The sequence below is a fragment of the Parasteatoda tepidariorum genome, chromosome 9 (assembly GCF_043381705.1).
Source record: "Parasteatoda tepidariorum isolate YZ-2023 chromosome 9, CAS_Ptep_4.0, whole genome shotgun sequence".
NCBI lineage: Eukaryota > Metazoa > Arthropoda > Arachnida > Araneae > Theridiidae > Parasteatoda > Parasteatoda tepidariorum.
Window position 1 is genome coordinate 89,336,026 of NC_092212.1, and position 18,517 is coordinate 89,354,542.

The 18,517-nt window shown below is 29.0% G+C and overlaps 1 pseudogene; it reads right to left on the minus strand.

The window, feature by feature from the left end:
- Nucleotides 1-149: 149 nt before the first annotated feature.
- The window catches only part of LOC122268315 (recombining binding protein suppressor of hairless-like), a 28,936-nt pseudogene continuing 10,568 nt past the window's right edge, over nt 150-18,517 (minus strand).

The window sequence follows — 18,517 nt, forward strand, 5'->3', positions numbered from 1 at the left end:
TATAATAGAGTCACCGTATTTTGTATTTATTTTTCTCAGTGATATTAAATTATATTTACCTATCTCGAGTTCATTTAATTTGTATGTTTCAGGAAATCGTTTGAGGTCATTAAATTCTTCCATTTATTTAGNATTATTTAAATTGAATCTCAATAACTGATTACTGCTGCTGAAAATTTTGGGTTCTTCCAGGTATGAGAGTTTTCCAAGTTTCTGTAAAAATATGCAATTTTTCCCGACTATTCCCTGCTTTCGAGAGTCAGAATAAAATTCCTTGAGAATTCCAGGTTATCCCTGTTCTTCCAGCCCGTGAGAGTCCTGATATACCTAACTTTTATATAAATCACTTAATCCTAAAAAAGAGCTTGAAAACACGAATTAATTTGGCCTTGTTTTAAACATGTGACCAAACTAAAAAAATTAATGTGAGAAATTGAAGAAAAAGTACATAAAAATACTGAAAACACCCCTCAAAAATTACAGAATTCAATAAAAATATTGAAATTATCACATATCTACTGTTTGCAACAAAGGGGTCAATTATTAATTACCATTCATGAGAGTTTACAATTTATTTTGAATAAATTAAATTTATTAAAAAAATCTAATTAAAGATTTAGTAACTTAATTTTAAAAAAGTCATCATGGATTTTTTTTACAGTTCGTTAAAAAAAAATGTGTTACCTCAAACTGTATGATTCTTTCCTTAGATAAACAAAGGTACATTCTTTCAGTATCCCTCATGTAAAAAGCACATTTATGAAGTTGTGAAACTGGATCATCAGCATCTAGAAGAGCTGTCTGTTTGTCAACTTTCTTTATTATCTGTAATAAGAATACATATGCATAAGACATATTACAAGAGCAGTGTTTTCATTACAGAAAAAAATGAGAGAGAATTTCTCACCCTTTCTCAAAAACAGGGTGAGATCTCAAAAAGTTAAATGAGATTTCTAAAAATTAAAAAAACTCGAATAGACTTGGAAAAAAATATTTCGTTAATTATAATACATTTTTAACATCTTTTAATTTTTAAAGCATTGAATATTTCTGCTTCATCATGACATGGAAAACGTTCTATATCTATTTTTTCATCAGCTTTTCTCATTAGGTTGCTTAAATGTTTATCAGTCATTTGTATAAGATATTTTGTTTTAATTCGGTTTTTAGTGCTAAATGACCTTGCAACAGATGCTGAACAATTTGGAATAACTAAATAAATTTGTAGCATTGAAAAAAACGTAAACGTCTTATATGAAGAAATCTCACCTTCAGTGAACACGTGGTTGCAGAAAAATGTGTTCTGAAAGGTGTCCTGTCATTCGGGGGGGCGNGGGGGGGGGGGGGGGGCATTGTGTTCTGCTGTTTGCACCGGTTAAATTGGGAAGCTAGATAACAGGGATTCATGTTGAACATAATGAAAGATCAAGGAAGAAAAGTGAAACGAATTTTATTCAAAATGGCAGAATTCTGAAATTGATTAATAGAGTGTGCGATCTTCTCGCGTTAATAATCTTTTAATGCAAGAAAAGAAAAAAATAAGCGAGGTTCTCATGCTGTAGTGAAAACACTGAAGAGGGAGATGCATGGACATGCATGCACATTTATATCATATAAAACAAATTCAATACGTTATTTAAAATTACATTATTTAATGCTTTTTTTTTTAGTCCTGCAAAATTATTAAAGCAATAATACATTATGATATTGAATATAAACTTTGGAGAAAGTTTATTAAAATTTAATGAAAAAAAGCCTGCCTTGGAACAACTATGGCAAACATTTCTTGTTTTAAGTTTATTTTGAAACAGCTGTGAAATAATTTTGCAGAAAGCCTAAGTTTTGAGGTAGATTGAAACACTGTAAAAAAAATTTTTTTTGCAAGAAAGATTCACTTTCACGTAGAATCCATATAACTTTCAATAAAACTTATGAAATAAAGAATTCATAAAAATTCAGCTTTACAGCAAATGTAAAACAAATTAAGATATTTTAAAGTTTAAAAAGCTTTTTATTTAGACCTAAAAAAGGAACCTAATATTTTTTTTAATAAATAGCACGAAAATATTTCCCATTAAGAACAAAATTAAAACATCAGACTATAATAAACATCAAATTATATATAATGCATTAATTAACATGACACACAATCAACATTTTTCATAGTTTCAAAATAGAGTTTATTGCAACTAAAAGTAATTTTTCTTTTCTGCTTTTCAAAAAATATTAATATATAGCTTAAAAATAAAACCATATTTGTCATTTAATTTTGTTCACACTACAAAAAAGTCAATGAAGCCTAACAATAAGAAAACAATAAAGACAACATTCAGAAAGATACACAAAAGCACTATTGCATATTAAACCTAAGTTGTTAAATTAATAGAAATCACAATAAAGTTGAAAAATTACCAGTCTAGGTAATGCCATTCCTGTAACTGAACAGACTAACTTAACAGTAGAACTATAATGAATGTAACCATCAAGAACAGTAAATTCCTCAGACTCTGATTCAGTATCATCCACTACAAAACAAATTGAGCAGTGAGGAAAAATTTTTTTAACAAATATTCAGATATTTCAGATGAAAACAGCTTTACACCTGTTGAAAAAATTGTGCAGCTAATATTCATCATAATTTTGAGTTGGAGTATTTTCTCAAACTTATTTTTTTTTATTTTTTTTTTTAAGTTTTAAGGTTACTTTCTTTTCAATAAGTTAAAAACTAACTTTTAAAAAAGTAGTGACACTGACTGGCAAAACAGGACATGCTGTAGTGATATATAATTATCTATTTACTTTCGATTTTACCTTTAGTATCTCAGAACAACATATGGGGCTGCCAACTACTAAGCTTTTTGCGAAATATTTCATTGAGTGGTAGACAATCAAAATCAATTAACAGAAAATTAAAACAGACAATTATAATTTAACAGATAATTAAAAACTAAAGCCTTCAAAATTTTTGGTGAATTTTGCCAACTTTTTAAGAACTTAACAAAAAAACTGAAATAAAAAGTAATTTATATGAACTTTTGAATCTTTCATATTGTAGTGGCACGAAAAACAACTTAAAAACAAATTTACTGTGGAAAAAATCACTGATTAAAACATAAACTTAGCTACCACTGGAAGAAATTTTAACAAAAAGTGCATAAAGGGTGCAGCCCTGTAATAAAAGTCTATCTTAAAGTGAAAATTAAATAATAATAATAACAAGAACTGATAAAGAGGAGTTATGGATAATAAATGTTATGAAATTTTTGTTGCAATTTTTTAATTTTCTTACCAAATAACGTAACTTGAGAGGGGAAAACTACAAAAAAAAGCATTGTAACATATTTGTAAAGAACAGATAGCAATAATATAATAAAAAAACTTATAACCAAGTCTATTCATAGAATTGAAACTGCAATTCCACAATACGTTTTTAACACAAATGCACTTGAACATTATTAATTCTACTTTATGTTAATTACGCATGACAAAAGTGCTTAATGTTTGGCTACCAAATGATGATAACCATGACAAATGCTTGTTCGTTCTGTTTAAATCTGCTTAGATTGGAACACAGTAATGTTATAGGATATTATTTAGAAGCATGAAATACTTTTATTAAGTTTTTGTGTTTATCAAAAAAAATTATCTAAATATGCATAAACAGGGTGCACAGCCAAATCTTTCAACAAAAAATAAGCACCTTTTAAGTACTTTTTAAGCACTATAAATATTTTTTAGCACTACATACATTAACAAAATGCAAAATAATTTTCAAGGACTTTACATGATCATGATTAAGTAACTAGTTTCTGACAAAGAACTCTTTTCTTGATTATATTAGCCACTATAAAAAGATCAAGAGGTTTTTTGATTCGATATCAGAGGGTNGATATTGATTGATTTGGTGGAAGGTACAGACTGCATATTGCGATGAGTTTTGATTGAAATGCAACTTGTGCTGCTACTGCTTGCAAGGTAGTTGTCAAGGGAACAGGCAAAAATGGATAACTTTTTGAAATCAAGAGAGATACACCTCTGCATGGCTTATTTCAATGAAAAAAGTCGTTTCTTAGGTGCGAAACAAACGGGATTATGTTTTTTGATGATATTTTTGATATCTGGTAAATTAACATAAAGCCCACAACAATTCCACGATATAAGTCTATCGGCCATTTTTATTTTTAATGTTTTTTGGTTTAAGGTTTTCTGGAGTTTCCAACCCTTTTTCTATTTGCATCTGAGAGTTTTGAGAAGCATCTGAGCAATTCTCGTCGTCTGTAATCATTGTACCCGATAAAAGCTGATCCTGTTGGTTGTTTGATAATTTTTTCCGGTTTTTATCAAAACGATTTTGTCTGCTTTTAGATATATATTTCGGTTTACTTACCAATGGGGATTGAGTTAATTTTTTGTGAAGAACATTGACCATTTGTGGGGTTATTTTCAGGTATTGACTGTTTTTACTAGTGTTTTGAGATAATAACTGATCAGAATTTGATGGGATTGAGATTTTGGATTGCAGAGAAAGTTGTGCAGATTTTGATTTTAACGCATTGGATGTCTGAGAAGGAGTTGTTGTCAGAGCTTTTGGACATTTGGGTGATACTGTGCGTTTTGTATTGCGAAGTTCAGATTCACTATTGTCAGTCTGTATACCTATGGATTTAGTTGCTTTTGGAGTTTTAACCACTGAAGCATATGAAACATTAAGTCTAGGTTGTGAGCTTAAAAATTTGCTTTTGGCCTCAAAATATGACACATTTTGCATTACTTTTATATTTAGTATTTGTTTTTCCTGTTTCCATCTAGGGCATTGACGAGAATTTGCAGAGTGAGATTCGGGACAGTTAGTACATTTTTCTGGATTACAGGTTTTGAAAGTGTGACCGGTTTCACTGCAGCGAGAACAAGTCTCTTTTCCTCTGCAGTTGTTCGTAGAATGGCCGAATTTTTGACATTTGAAGCATCGGAGAGGATTGGGAATGTATGGGCGAACTTTACAGTTTCGGTACTCTGCTTTAATATCATCAGGTAGTATAGAAGTGTTGAATGTTAAGATTATGTGTTGAGTGGTAACTATTTCTGGACTTTTTTTAATGGTTATGTGCCGCGCATCTATAACTCCTTATCAGAGATCACGCCTTTAGATATATTTAGAGTATTGTGAGGGGTTACTGAGATTTTAACATTTCAGAGTTCAGATAATTTTAAAAGTGAAGCTGCTTGTTTGTTGGAATTTGTTTCGATTAACAAGTCTCCTGATGGCATCTGTTTGACATTTTTTGGATTACCAATATTTGCTTCAAGTGCTTTTTGAACTAAAAATGGTGACATAGACGAGAGTTTCTTTTCTGTAGAGCTTAAGATCAGAAATTTTGCTGTAGTGGGGTCGCAATTTGTGCATTTAGCAAGATTGAAACTAGGTGAGGAAATTATTCCGCTTTTGTTTTGGTGTGCGGAACTGAACACCATCGGTTCATTTTCAGCCATAGAAAAAAATAATCAACTTCCACTATCAACTGCACCACCCACCACAGAGTCCAACTTAGGGGATGTAAGTAACAGTAAGAAATCCGCTACTTAACACCGATGCTGGCCAATAGCTATACGCCCGTAAGTCACCCCTGAAGCAGCCTCCACCCTTAACGAGGTGCCCAGTAAGTGACCCAGCTTGACCCTAGCCATCAGATGGCGTTTGTGACAAGCCGATTGATGCATACGGATCACTATGCACCTCCTGTTTTTTTGAAGCAGGGGCCAAAGCAGTGTGTTGGGGTACCAAGATGCCCCTCAACTACCAGGATCCCCTATTCCAGGGACACGGGTCTCCACGCACGGCAATCATGCGGGTGGTTTTCTTCCCATCAGAGTTCGATATAAAACCGAAACAAAGACGAAAAGCCCTTTACCAGTCAATTTGGCAACCACGACAAGAGGGAAAATTTAATGAATAAATATAATATAAATGAAGTGAAACATAATTAATAAATATACAGATATATATATATTAACGCAACAAAAATAATGCATAATCAAAAGTACAAAAACTCATAAATATTTGCTCACTAGATCAATGTAATAAATAATGAAAGACAGAAACTCAAAACAGGACCGTCGCAGGAGAGAAACAGAAAAATGCTCAGGTCCAGCTCGGAGCCCCGGGTGCGCCGTGCCAGTCACACAAGAGTGTGCCCCTGGGGGCCAGTTTGTAAAGAAAAGCTAAAGATTTCCTGTACTTTCCAGGTTTTCCCTGAGGAGTGGAAACCCTGAATTATTTCTATATTACTTTCTATACCAATAATAATAAGAGCAAAATTAACTACAGTGGAACCAGTTAAAAAAGTTTTTCAAGGGAAAGAAATAACTTATTAAATTGGAAAACTTCTTAAACGGTTGAAGGTTAGAAATACACTAAGTTCAGGAAATTTAGCTTTCCATTCTTCAGCTTCTTGTTAATCAACGCTGTTGCAATCTCCTTTAATTGTTTTATATGCTAATCCAGCTCGTTCTTTCATCCGATCAATCCATCCATTAGAAGGGGTGAAGTCAACGTTCAATTTCTTCGCAATCTCTAAGGCGTTCCCTCTAAGTCGAATTCCGTTGACAGGAATGTTCGAGGATCTTGCTTGCGTGAACTATATCATCAGTTTTTCTTCAAAATCTTCGTATTTTCCTCTTTTCACTATTTTTTTTTTCTTTCTGGGGATGCACCAGAACAAGAAGAGTTTAAAATGTCTTTCGTGCAATTTAACGTAGCAACGGGGGGAGATTTAAATTTTTCGCTATTTGAACCCTTGTTAATTGAGAATAGCTGTCAACAGTTTTTAAAATTTTTACTAGGTCCACAATAGTGTTTTACGTTTAATGCCTTTACAGCAGGGTTTCTTAACCTGTGGTTCATGAACCCCTAAGGGGTCCATAAGTTATATTTTGGGGGTCCGCTGACTACTCCTAATTTTTAAAACGTTTGGAATCCTACCCATTGCTTGTAAAGCGAGCTATGGCAGTTATAATTCCGTTTACTACAGTGTACTTTGCAAAGAGGGATTTTCCACACTTGTGACAATAAAAACATAACATCCAAATCGATTGAATGTTGAACATTATATGCAAGTTGCTTTGTCGAAAACCATTCCCCAATTCAATTTATTAATTAAGGAAAAGCAACAGCAACCTTCACATTAAAAAATTTTATTTTAAAAATTTTGTATACTATTAAAATAATAAAATTAAATGTTTTCTAATAATTGATGTTTTTTACAATTATTTTTTTCACAGGGGGGTGGTCCGTGACTTCTTAAAAAATTTTAAAAGGGGTCNACGGTGACTCTATTATAGCTAGATTAGAAGTAGACAATGATGAGAAAGATTTTTATCTCTCGAAATGTCATGGTGAATTATCTGATAAAGCTATAAGAAAAATTAATAGTGGAAAATATATTTTTGATTTTAAAGGTAAAAATAAATATTACGATTATGAATTACATGTAAAATAAAAAACGATATTTTCAATAAGGTACAGGATTTTTAATAAAATAAAAATTATTAATATAAAAATAAGAATTTTTAAATATACTGATCTTGTTTAATATTTCGTATAAAAATGTAAAATATAGGCCTATTTTAAATTTTTTTAATTTAAAAATAAGAAATTAATAGTAGTATATAGGGAAGGGCAAAAGTGTCCTGTAGCCCCCCCTATATACTACTTTTGTAGCATTGAAAAAAACTTAAACATCTTATATGAAGAAATCTTACCTTCCGTGAACATGCGGTTGCAGAAAAATGTATTCTGAAAGGTGTTCCGTCAATCGGGNGGGGGTGGGGGGGGATTCTGCTGTTTGCATCGGTTAAATTCGGAAGCTAGATAACAGGGATTTATGTTGAAAATAATGAAAGATCAAGGAAGAAAAGTGAAACGAATTTTATTCAAAATGGCAGAAGGCGATTTTTTTCCCAAAATTCGCACATTCTGAAACTGATTAATAGAGTGTGAACGATCTTCTCGCGTTAATAATCTTTTAATGCAAGAAAAGAAAAAAATAAGCAAGGTTCTCACGCTGTAGTGAAAACACTGAAGAGGGAGATACATGGACATGCATGCACATTTATATCATATAAAACAAATTCAATATGTTATTTAAAATTACATTATTTAATGTTCATTATAAATTTTTATTGCTTTTTTTTTAGTCCTGCAAAATTATTAAAGCAATAATATGTTATGATATTGAATATAAACTTTGGAAAAAGTTTATTAAAATTTAATGAAAAACAGCCTGCCTTGGAACAACTGTGGCAAACATTTCTTGTTTTAAGTTTATTTTGAAACAGCTGTGAAATAATTTTGCAGAAAGCCTAAGTTTTGGGGTAGATTGAAACACTGTAAAAAAAATATATTTTTGCAAGAAAGATTGTCACTTTCACATAGAATCCATATAACTTTCAATAAAACTTTTGAAATAAAGAATTCATAAAAATTCAGCTTTACAGCAAATGTAAAACAAATTAAGATATTTTAAAGTTTAAAAAGCTTTTTATTTAGACCTAAAAAAGGAACCTAATATTTTTTAATAAATAGCACGAAAATAATTCACATTAAGAACAAAATTAAAACATCAGACTATATATAATGCATTAATTAACATGACACACAATCAACATTTTTCTTAGTTTCAAAATAGAGTTTATTGCAACCAAAAGTAATTTTTCTTTTCTGCTTTTCAAAAAAAATATTAATATATAGTTTAAAAATAAAACCATATTTGGTCAGTGTTTTCACTGCAACGCGAGAACGCGAGAATCTCGCATATTTTTTTTTCTCGCAATAAAAAATTATAAATGCGAGAAGTTCGCGCACTCTATTAATCAATTTCAAAATGCGCGAGTTTTGGAAAAAATTTCGTCTTTTGCCATTTTTAATGAAATCCGTTTCACTGTTCTTCCTTGATCTTTCATTATTTTGAACATCGGTCCTTGTTATCTAGCTTCCCTATTTACCAGTATTATTCAGAACGGGTGCGAACAGCAGAACACCACCCCCCTCCCGAACCACGGAACCCCTTTCAGAACACATTTCTCTGCAACCACTGGTTCACCGTAGGTAAGATTTCTTCATGTAAGACGTTTACATTTTTTGTGCATGAATCTAAGATGGACAAATACCTTGTTAAGGCGACATCTTCTACTCTGTAGCGGACAAATGAAAATGAAACAAATATCGGTAGAAACGGTCAAAACGAAACAAATACGGATATTTTTCAGCCAAATAAATATAATAGCTGATGAAAAAGTAGATATAGAACATTTTCCATATGATGCAGCAAAAATATTCAATTAGAAGATGTTAAAAATTTATTATAATTGAAGAAATAATTTTTTTCCAAGTCTATTAGTGTTTTTTTAATTTTTAGAGATCTCACTTAACTTTTTGAAATCTCACCCTGTTTTTGAGAAAGAGTGAGAAATTCTCTCCCATTTTTTTTCTGTAATGAAAACACTGAATTAAGTATCCTAAAGTAGAAACAAACCCAGCTCTGGCTTCACAAAATAGAAACGTAAATTTTTCTCCTGCCCAAAGTCAGTTCAGGTATCAACTTTATTGCATATAGTAGTTGCTTGAACTGGATTCTGGCGATGCTGGCAAAGAGTTAAAAATACTTATTACTGATTTTTTAAGTAAACTATTATAAAGTTTGTCTTCTACTTAGAATTTAAGGCACTCAAAATGTGGATTGTTTTTTTTTTTTTACTGGGTGAAATAGTTGGAAAANTTTTTTTTTTTTTTTTTTTTTTTTTTTTTAAATTTTAAGGTTACTTTCTTTTTAATAAGTTAAAAACTAACTTTTAAAAAAGTAGTTATGTGCATTGACACTGACTGGCAAAACAGGACATGTGGTAATGATATATAATTATTTATTTACCTTCGATTTTACCTTTAGTATCTTAGAACAACATATGGGGCTGCCAACTACTAAGCTTTTTGCGAAATATTTCATTGAGTGGTAGACAATCAAAATCATTTAACAGATAATTAAAACAGACAATTATCATTTAACAGATAATTAAAAACTAAAGCCTTCAAAATTTTTGGTTAATTTTGCCAACTTTTTAAGAATTTAACAAAAGAACTGAAATAAAAAGTAATTTATATGAACTTTTGAATTTTTCACATTGTAGTGGCGCGAAAAACAACTTAAAGTCAAATTTACTGTGGAAAAAATCACTGATTAAAACATAAACTTAGCTACCACTGGAAGAAATTTTAACAAAAAGTACATAAAGGGTGCAGCCCTGTAATAAAAGTCTATCTTAAAGTGAAAATTAAATAATAATAATAACAAGAACTGATAAAGAGGAGTTATGGATAATAAATGTTATGAAATTTTTGTTGCAATTCTTTAATTTTTTTACCAAATAACGTAACTTGAGAGGGGAAAACTACAAAAAAAAAGCATTGTAACATATTTGTAAAGAACAGATAGTAAAAATATAATAAAAAAACTTATAACCAAGTCTATTCATAGAATTGAAACTGCAATTCCACAATACGTTTTTAACACAAATGCACTTGAACATTATTAATTCTACTTTATGTCAATTAAGCATGACAAAAGTGCTCAATATTTGGCTACCAAATGATGATAACCATGACAAATGCTTGTTCGTTCTGTTTAAATCTGCTTAGATTGGAACACAAGAATGTTATAGGATATTATTTAGAAGCATGAAATACTTTTATTAAGTTTTTGTATTTATCAAAATAAATTATCTAAATAAGCATAAACAGGGTGCACAGCCAAATATTTTTAAGCACTAAAAATATTTTTTAGCACTACATACATTAACAAAATGCAAAATAATTTTCAAGGACTTTACATGATCATGATTAAGTAACTAGTTTCTGACAAAGAACTCTTTTCTTGATTATATTAGCCACTATAAAAAGATCAAGAGGTTTTTTGATTCGATATCAGAGGGTGGAAAATGAAGCTTGAAATTGAAAATTTCTTGCAAACTGAAGCAGAGTTGCATATGAGAGTGCAAGAATTTCACCGAACCCAGTTCAGCATATGCACATGCGGACCGGAAAGTATTTAATCAAACACGTAAATGGTTACCAACGATACAAATACGGAAGGGTTGGCAGCTACGTAGATCGAATTTTCTGTTTATCTTTGAAAATCGGAAATAAATATAATTATTTTATTTCAACAACTTAAATTCCAGTAAAAGCTAAATATTTATTAAAAATATCTTAAACTTTTAGAGAATCGGAGTTTTTGATTTAAAAAAAAAAAGGTTAAAATTCTACAAACAAAAGCGAAAAAAAAACGGAAATCCGCTAAAAAGCGGAAAAATCTCATCCCTACTATGTAGATGAAAGAGAATTTGCAATGAAGAATTTCTCCTGCTGCACAGAATACTCTTAAGATATGTAATTGGATTCCAAAATTACAGTAAATAATAATAACTACTCAATACTAAATATTTAACCATTTAGTATAACCTTTTTTGAAAGTTAAATGTCTTGTTCTCCAAAAATAAAATTAAGACTTACAGAGATGAATGGTGAAAGCACCCCATTGAGTAGAGCTCTGAACATGAAGATATCGACAGTCTGGGAGCGAAGCCTGTTAAACAAAGCTACTCTAGATCTTGAAGCTATGAACACTGCAATGAACATAAAATACATTACTCTTTAAATAACATACTCATAATAAAAATAAGAATAACTAAGAAAGATACGGAGGCAAAATAAGATAGAGGCATAAGATAGCAAAAAAATAAAGGCAGACACATTGACTACTAAGAAATTTCCAAGCAAGGGAGGGTAATGTATTAATATTTCATGAATTAGAATTAAAAGAATTACAAAACAAAATATAATAATTTAAACAAATATTATTCTGTCAGATAGATGACTGCTAACGCTTTAATAAAAAAAATTTAAAACTTTTAGTTCTAAAAAACTTTTACTTTGTTTTAAAAATTCTAATTTAGTTTACAACCACTAAAAAGAATAATTCATAACAGCCTCTAATGTACAAGTTTCTGAAAATGGAAAGAACATAAAATAAAAAGAATGTGCTTCAATATAATTAAGAAGACTATTTTGTGTTTAGCAAATTAATTTATGATATTTTTGTTATAATGCTGTTGAGACGAAAATCAGTGAAGTTGGAAGATGCCTGGTATACTTGACTAATTGAAGATTGTAATGAAAACAGGATGATGAAAATAACAGTAGAAGAGGGAAACTGGATCATAAACTATAATAAAACTTTTATTTGGTAGTAATTGGTACTCAAGATACAAAAATTAATCCATAGGACTTTTAGTTAAATAAATTTTGCATAATAATATTAATAAGGACAGGCCATGGGAAACCAAATGCCCCACAACCTGCCAAATCAAAAGCCAAATTAAAAAGTAATTGAATTGTTCTCAACAGACCTTAAGAATCATGAGAAGAGATCCATGGATGGTGATTTATTGAAAAATAACATAGCCAAAGCTAGGAAATATATGTAATGCCAATTGTGGCATCAGAAATGCTTCTTTATGAAATTGAAAAGTATCAAATTTAATGTAACAAAATGTAAAAACAATTTTTTTTTTAAATTTCAACTTTTATTTTTAATTGATATATTATAAACTATTGACTGTCAGGTCAGAAAATGTAGCTTTTGAAAAATGTTAAAATTATCTTAGAATAATTGAATGATAATGAAAGTTATAATTAAACTAAGTAATATTACAGCATCAAAATAAACATAAATAGGAAAGACTTAGATTAGTCAGCAAAACTGATTATAGAAATCTCCATTTAGTGAGCTTATAAGTTTATAAAAAATAAATAGGTGAATCATATCCTTATTTACAAGCCTGCAAATACAAAATATTTTTTCCCATGAGACAATTTTGATAATATGTATCCAAATTGACAGCTTTCAGAGATAAGAATTTGTTACTACACAAGAATAAATCAATTTAGAGAGCAGAAGAAATAATTATTTGGTATATACTGATCACTTATTCACAGTTGATAATTAAGACAAATAAAAAGATATATTTACTTGCAAAAAGATATAAGAAATAATCATACAATAAAGGAATTATTGATTGAAAATTACATTGGTATTAAATAATTTTAGAAACCACTAAGAATGATAGTTTCAAGCAATTTGGAGAAAAAATTGTCATCATTTTAGAACAATTTAACCTGAGAGATTCATCCTTTCAGAATAATAATTTGGAGTAACATTGTTTTAGATTAAAAATCATGATAAAAATTTAGAGCTTTCTTTATAGCAGCCAAAACAATTTAATAGCAATACAAACTTAACTGCAATTATAAATTTCCTACATTAGAGACAACAATACATTTTTGAAGAAAGCAATGATTTTTTTGATGAAAACATATTTTTTTAAAGCAGATTTCACGTCTTTTAAATTTCAAAAAAAATAAATTAAAAAAACCATACTTGGATACAATTTGAAATGATCAGGGTGAATTGGGCAAAATAGGAACAGGCAGAATTTTATGAAAAATTATCTGCTCTAAAAAATCTAAAGAGGAATAGAAGCAGCAATCACATGAAAACAATTAAACAGATAACAAAAAANAGGTAAGAATAAAAAAAAAAAAAAAAGATGCAATTTATATTGTTAATCATTCATTAAGCTATTAATTGATTTCAATATTAAAATAAATAATGATTTTTACATAACAAATAGATTTGTAAGGAAGATAGCAACATAATAAATAGATTATTTGTAAGAAAGACAAATTGTACATGGGAATTAATAACAACTAATTGAAAAGTAATTGCTTAAAGTTAAAACAAAATTTAATCCTACTTACAATCAGCATTTTTTATAGATTGTTTTTTCTTTGAAGGTTCAGAAATAACTTTGATTCTTTTACTATGAAATACACCAATACACCATTGCCATAAAACATTTTTACAGAAAGCATGAAATGTTTTCTTTTGTCAGAATCACTTATGTACAAAGTTTTGGCTGCACAACAGCTCTAAAATAAAGTGTTTACTTTGAAAATGACAAATAATGAATTATAATTAAATATTAAATAATTATAATCAAATTTTAGAATATTAAAAACATTAGAATATAAAAAACATTTAATAAATATCAGGAACCAATAATAATAAAATGTAATTATTATTTTCAGTTTACTAAGATATCCAAATATAGCAAGTGTTAGGAGTTTTAATGCTCATTAACTATTGTATTAAATACAATGAAATTTAGTAGTTTCATCATAGAAATAAAGCAAAAAATACGATTAAAAATATTTTTTTCCCTAGCAATCATCAAAAAAATAATAATAATACAATTTATTAAAGAAAATAATCAAATTATTGAACAAAAGTTCCTTAATGCAAAACAAGAGTGAACGATGACTTTAAAAATTAAATTATTTTGAAGCATCCAAAACATTTTTTTTTTTTAATTCTTGAATTTCTAGAAACCTGCTTCCAATTGTCTAAGACAAATTTAATATTTTGTGTAATTTATTTAAACAGTTAACAAAGCTAAAAATACCCCTTGATACTTAATAATAACATGAACAGTGTTCAATTAACAAAATAACAATTTTATTAAATGCAAAATGAAAAATAAGATCATGGTTCATAATAAATAAGTAAAAAAATTTAATTACACAAAATACTATGAAATCAACAGAATTTTCCAACATCTAGAGCAAATCAGTGCATAAATGAAATAGAAATCAATACTATTTTTCTTTTAACTTAAACATTTCTTCAAAATTAAATGGAATGAAAAAAATAATGATATCGATTCTGTTAAAACAATTTGTCTTTTTGAATCATGTGTACAATTTTTACACAATAGTGATAGTAAAGTGTGTTTTTTGCTCTTTCCTATTCAATATCTTCATTCAAAATTTACCCCATAATAATTATTTTACTATACACTAAACTCCCCTTTAACTGTGAATGGATTATTCACTTCAGTTTATCAGCTATCTGGTCACAGGAAAAAATTTCCTGTTCATTAAATATTTCAATAAATACAATTCTCAAATATTTATTTTATTGAACTAGAAGATCCACGAATGAACCTGATCAACATCAATGTTTGTTAATAATACTAAGTTAAATAAATGTTAAACGATATTAAAAACAAACACACACACAGTCTTTCAATTCTATATACTGATAATTTATAAAAGAAGAAAAAACATTTTTACCTTTTTTTATTGCCATATGATTTTGAGCAACTTTAGCATACAGGATAACAAGAACCATATCCTCCTTTCTCTCAGATATTTTTTAATACATTCCCTGGAAACAAAAATAATGCTAAATAAGTTTTATATCATATTATAAATAGAAAAAAAAATGTCAAGTGGAATAAGTAGTAAGTTTTAATTCTAAATAATTACATAGGATGAAAACCATATAAGAAATATGAAAGTAACCTATCTTTAATTATGTGCATTTTAAAACTGATTTTGATTTTTAAAAGCTCTTCCGCCAAGAAAAATAAAATACACTAGCTTAAGTGATTTAAACTCAGTGTAAAGCTTCAGTTTCATAAGATACATGATCTTTCGGGTAAGAATTAACTAGATTGTATTTTCAGTTACTTATTTTAAAAATATACTAATGGGTGATATTTTTCCCCCTGCGGCAGAATCGTGGCTACATTGTCACAGAACATTAACCGAATTCTTGCAAAAAGATTTTTCCGTTAGGAAGTAAATAATTTTGGTTTTCTTCTCAGCAGAAATTTTCATTCTATTAACTTTTTTTATTTAGTTATTAATTTTGATTTCACACAGTTTTTAAAATCCTATATTATTAATTTGATATTATTTATTATAGCAACTGAATCTCGAAATGAAAACATGCATTTAGTAACCCTTTTTCGAAGAAACCGATTCACTTGATTTCCCCTTCAATCTTTTTTTCCGATAGTTACTGCTACGGATTTCACAACTTTTTTATTTATTTTCTTTTAATGTGATGATGATTAACAAAATTGCTTAAAAGGAAATTATTAGTGTATTTTTCACCGACAAAATGCGAGAATGTCTGCCATAATATTACATTTTTAAAAAAAACATTTATTTAAGTTGGCGTTTCGGTTACTAACAAGTATATTTTTTATATTTAAAAGAATCTTGCAGAAAGATATTAGTACAAGAGAGGCATGTCGCTGAAAGCCCGAAAAAAATTCTGCCACAGGTTTTTTTTTCCCCTAAATTAAAATTATTATAAAAGAATAATTTAAATTTTTGCTGTTTTATAAGCCAAAACAAAAGCAGTGATGGAGCAAATTTTAAGATACTACAAAATTTAGATCTCAAACATTTTTCAAATTAAAAAAACTGTGGATTTTTTTCAGTAAGAAATTTTGTGCCACAATAACTGAGATGAACAAAACTTAAAAGTTGTGAATAGCTTTTGCAAACCAACAATTAAAAAAAATATCATATTATTTGCAAACGTAATTTCATACAATAAAAGGACTTTTGAAAAATATCCTGAAACAGGATCTGAGATTACCTTAAGCATGTAATTTGATTTACCTACATAAAAAGTTAATTAAGGACTGCTAACTAATATTAGCAAAATACTTAGATCAATAGTAAACAAGGCCAAAAGGCCATCTAGTATTGACTCCCAGTAGGAATGTTATAAACTATTTCTTTAATTGTAAATGCATTACTTGTTACTTATCAAACATGTTTTGTATTTAACATAATTTTTTTAAAATAATATTTATAATTAAATTATCTACCACTGAAGAATCACACCTTCATAGTAATTAATTTTTTAGTAGGATTTTTAAAATCTCTCTAACATGAATCTTGACATTGGATTTTAAAATCGCATTAATATGAATCGCAACATTGGGTTTTTAAATTGCGTGAATACCAATCGCAATGTACGATTTTTAAATCACACGAATATGAATCTTAACGTGCAACTTTTAAATTAGGTAAATACGAAAATCGATGTTTGATTTTTCAAACCACGTGAGTAGGGATTGCAATATTAGCAGATTCCGGCACAGTTTCAAATATTCAAAAACGTGAAAATCCGCAAAAGAATCAATCAGCGGAAGAATCACGCGTATGTAAGTTTCTTGTTAGCTGGAATAAGCAAAGGTTTCAAAGTTTGATATTAGATTGAGGATATTCATGAAAATTTCCTCAGATTATAATTTTGGATTAGCGAAAGTTTGAGAATAGATGGTCACGAGAAACGCGGAATTCCACGACATCCCCAGAAAAATCATATGCCTACTCCTAATTTTTAAGGTCTGGAAGGATAATACAACAAACCCAGAATACACTCACCCCTGCCACTTTTAGCAAAAGATTTTATAAAGTAATTTTAAAAAAAAAATTTATGAGGACAATCAACACATCAAAGAAAAGAACGCCATTTTGGAAGATAGAAAATTGAGCACTTTTTACAAAATCCTAATGAAGAAAAGCACATTTAAAGTAAAGGCCTTGAAAAAACGTAAATTAAAAAATAAGTACCCTTAAGCATTTTTTAAAAAGGCTATGCACCTTGTTTTAACACAAATAACCAATAAAAATCATTTTTGTGAGTAAAAATGAAAGTATTCTGTTTAAAAATAAAGTACTTATAAAGTAATTATAAAGTTTAAAAATAAAGTACTTATATATAAAGTTATAAAGTACATAAAGTTATAAAGTACATATATATAAAGTTATATAGTTAAAAAATGATTCTAAAATATTGACCTAGTCTATCTTCATCTTGATTACCACCTTCATCTGGATCAATATCCTCTGAAACAAATATATCATTCAGTTTGAATAACAATTAACACAAAAATAAAAACATGGTACTTATCTAGGGCACTCATTAAAAAATTAAAAGTGAGAGAAAATTAGTAAGACAGTGTGGTCACAAAGCAAGAGTTTCTATTATAAACATAATAAACTTAAACAGNACATGAATACGAATCTCAACGTGCAGCTTTTAAATTAGGTAAATACGAAAATCGATGTTTGATTTTTCAAACCATGTGAGTAGGGATTGCAATATTAGCAGATTCCGGCACAGTTTCAAATATTCAAAAATGTGAAAATCCGCAAAAGAATCAATCAGCGGAAGAATCACGCGTATGTAAGTGTCTTGTTAGCTGGAATAAGCGAAGGTTTCAAAGTTTGATATTAGATTGAGGATATTCATGAAAATTTCCTCAGATTATAATTTTGGATTAGCGAAAGTTTGAGAATCGATGGTCACGAGAAACACGGAATTCCACGACATCCCCAGAAAAATCATATACTCTTAATTTTTAAGATCTGGAAGGATAACACAACAAACCCAGAATGCACTCACCCCTGCCACTTTTAGCAAAAGATTTTATAAAGTAATTTTTTTAAAAAAAATTTATGAGGACAATCAACACATCAAAGAAAAAAAGGTCATTTTGAAAGATAGAAAATTGAGCACTTTTTACAAAATCCTAATGA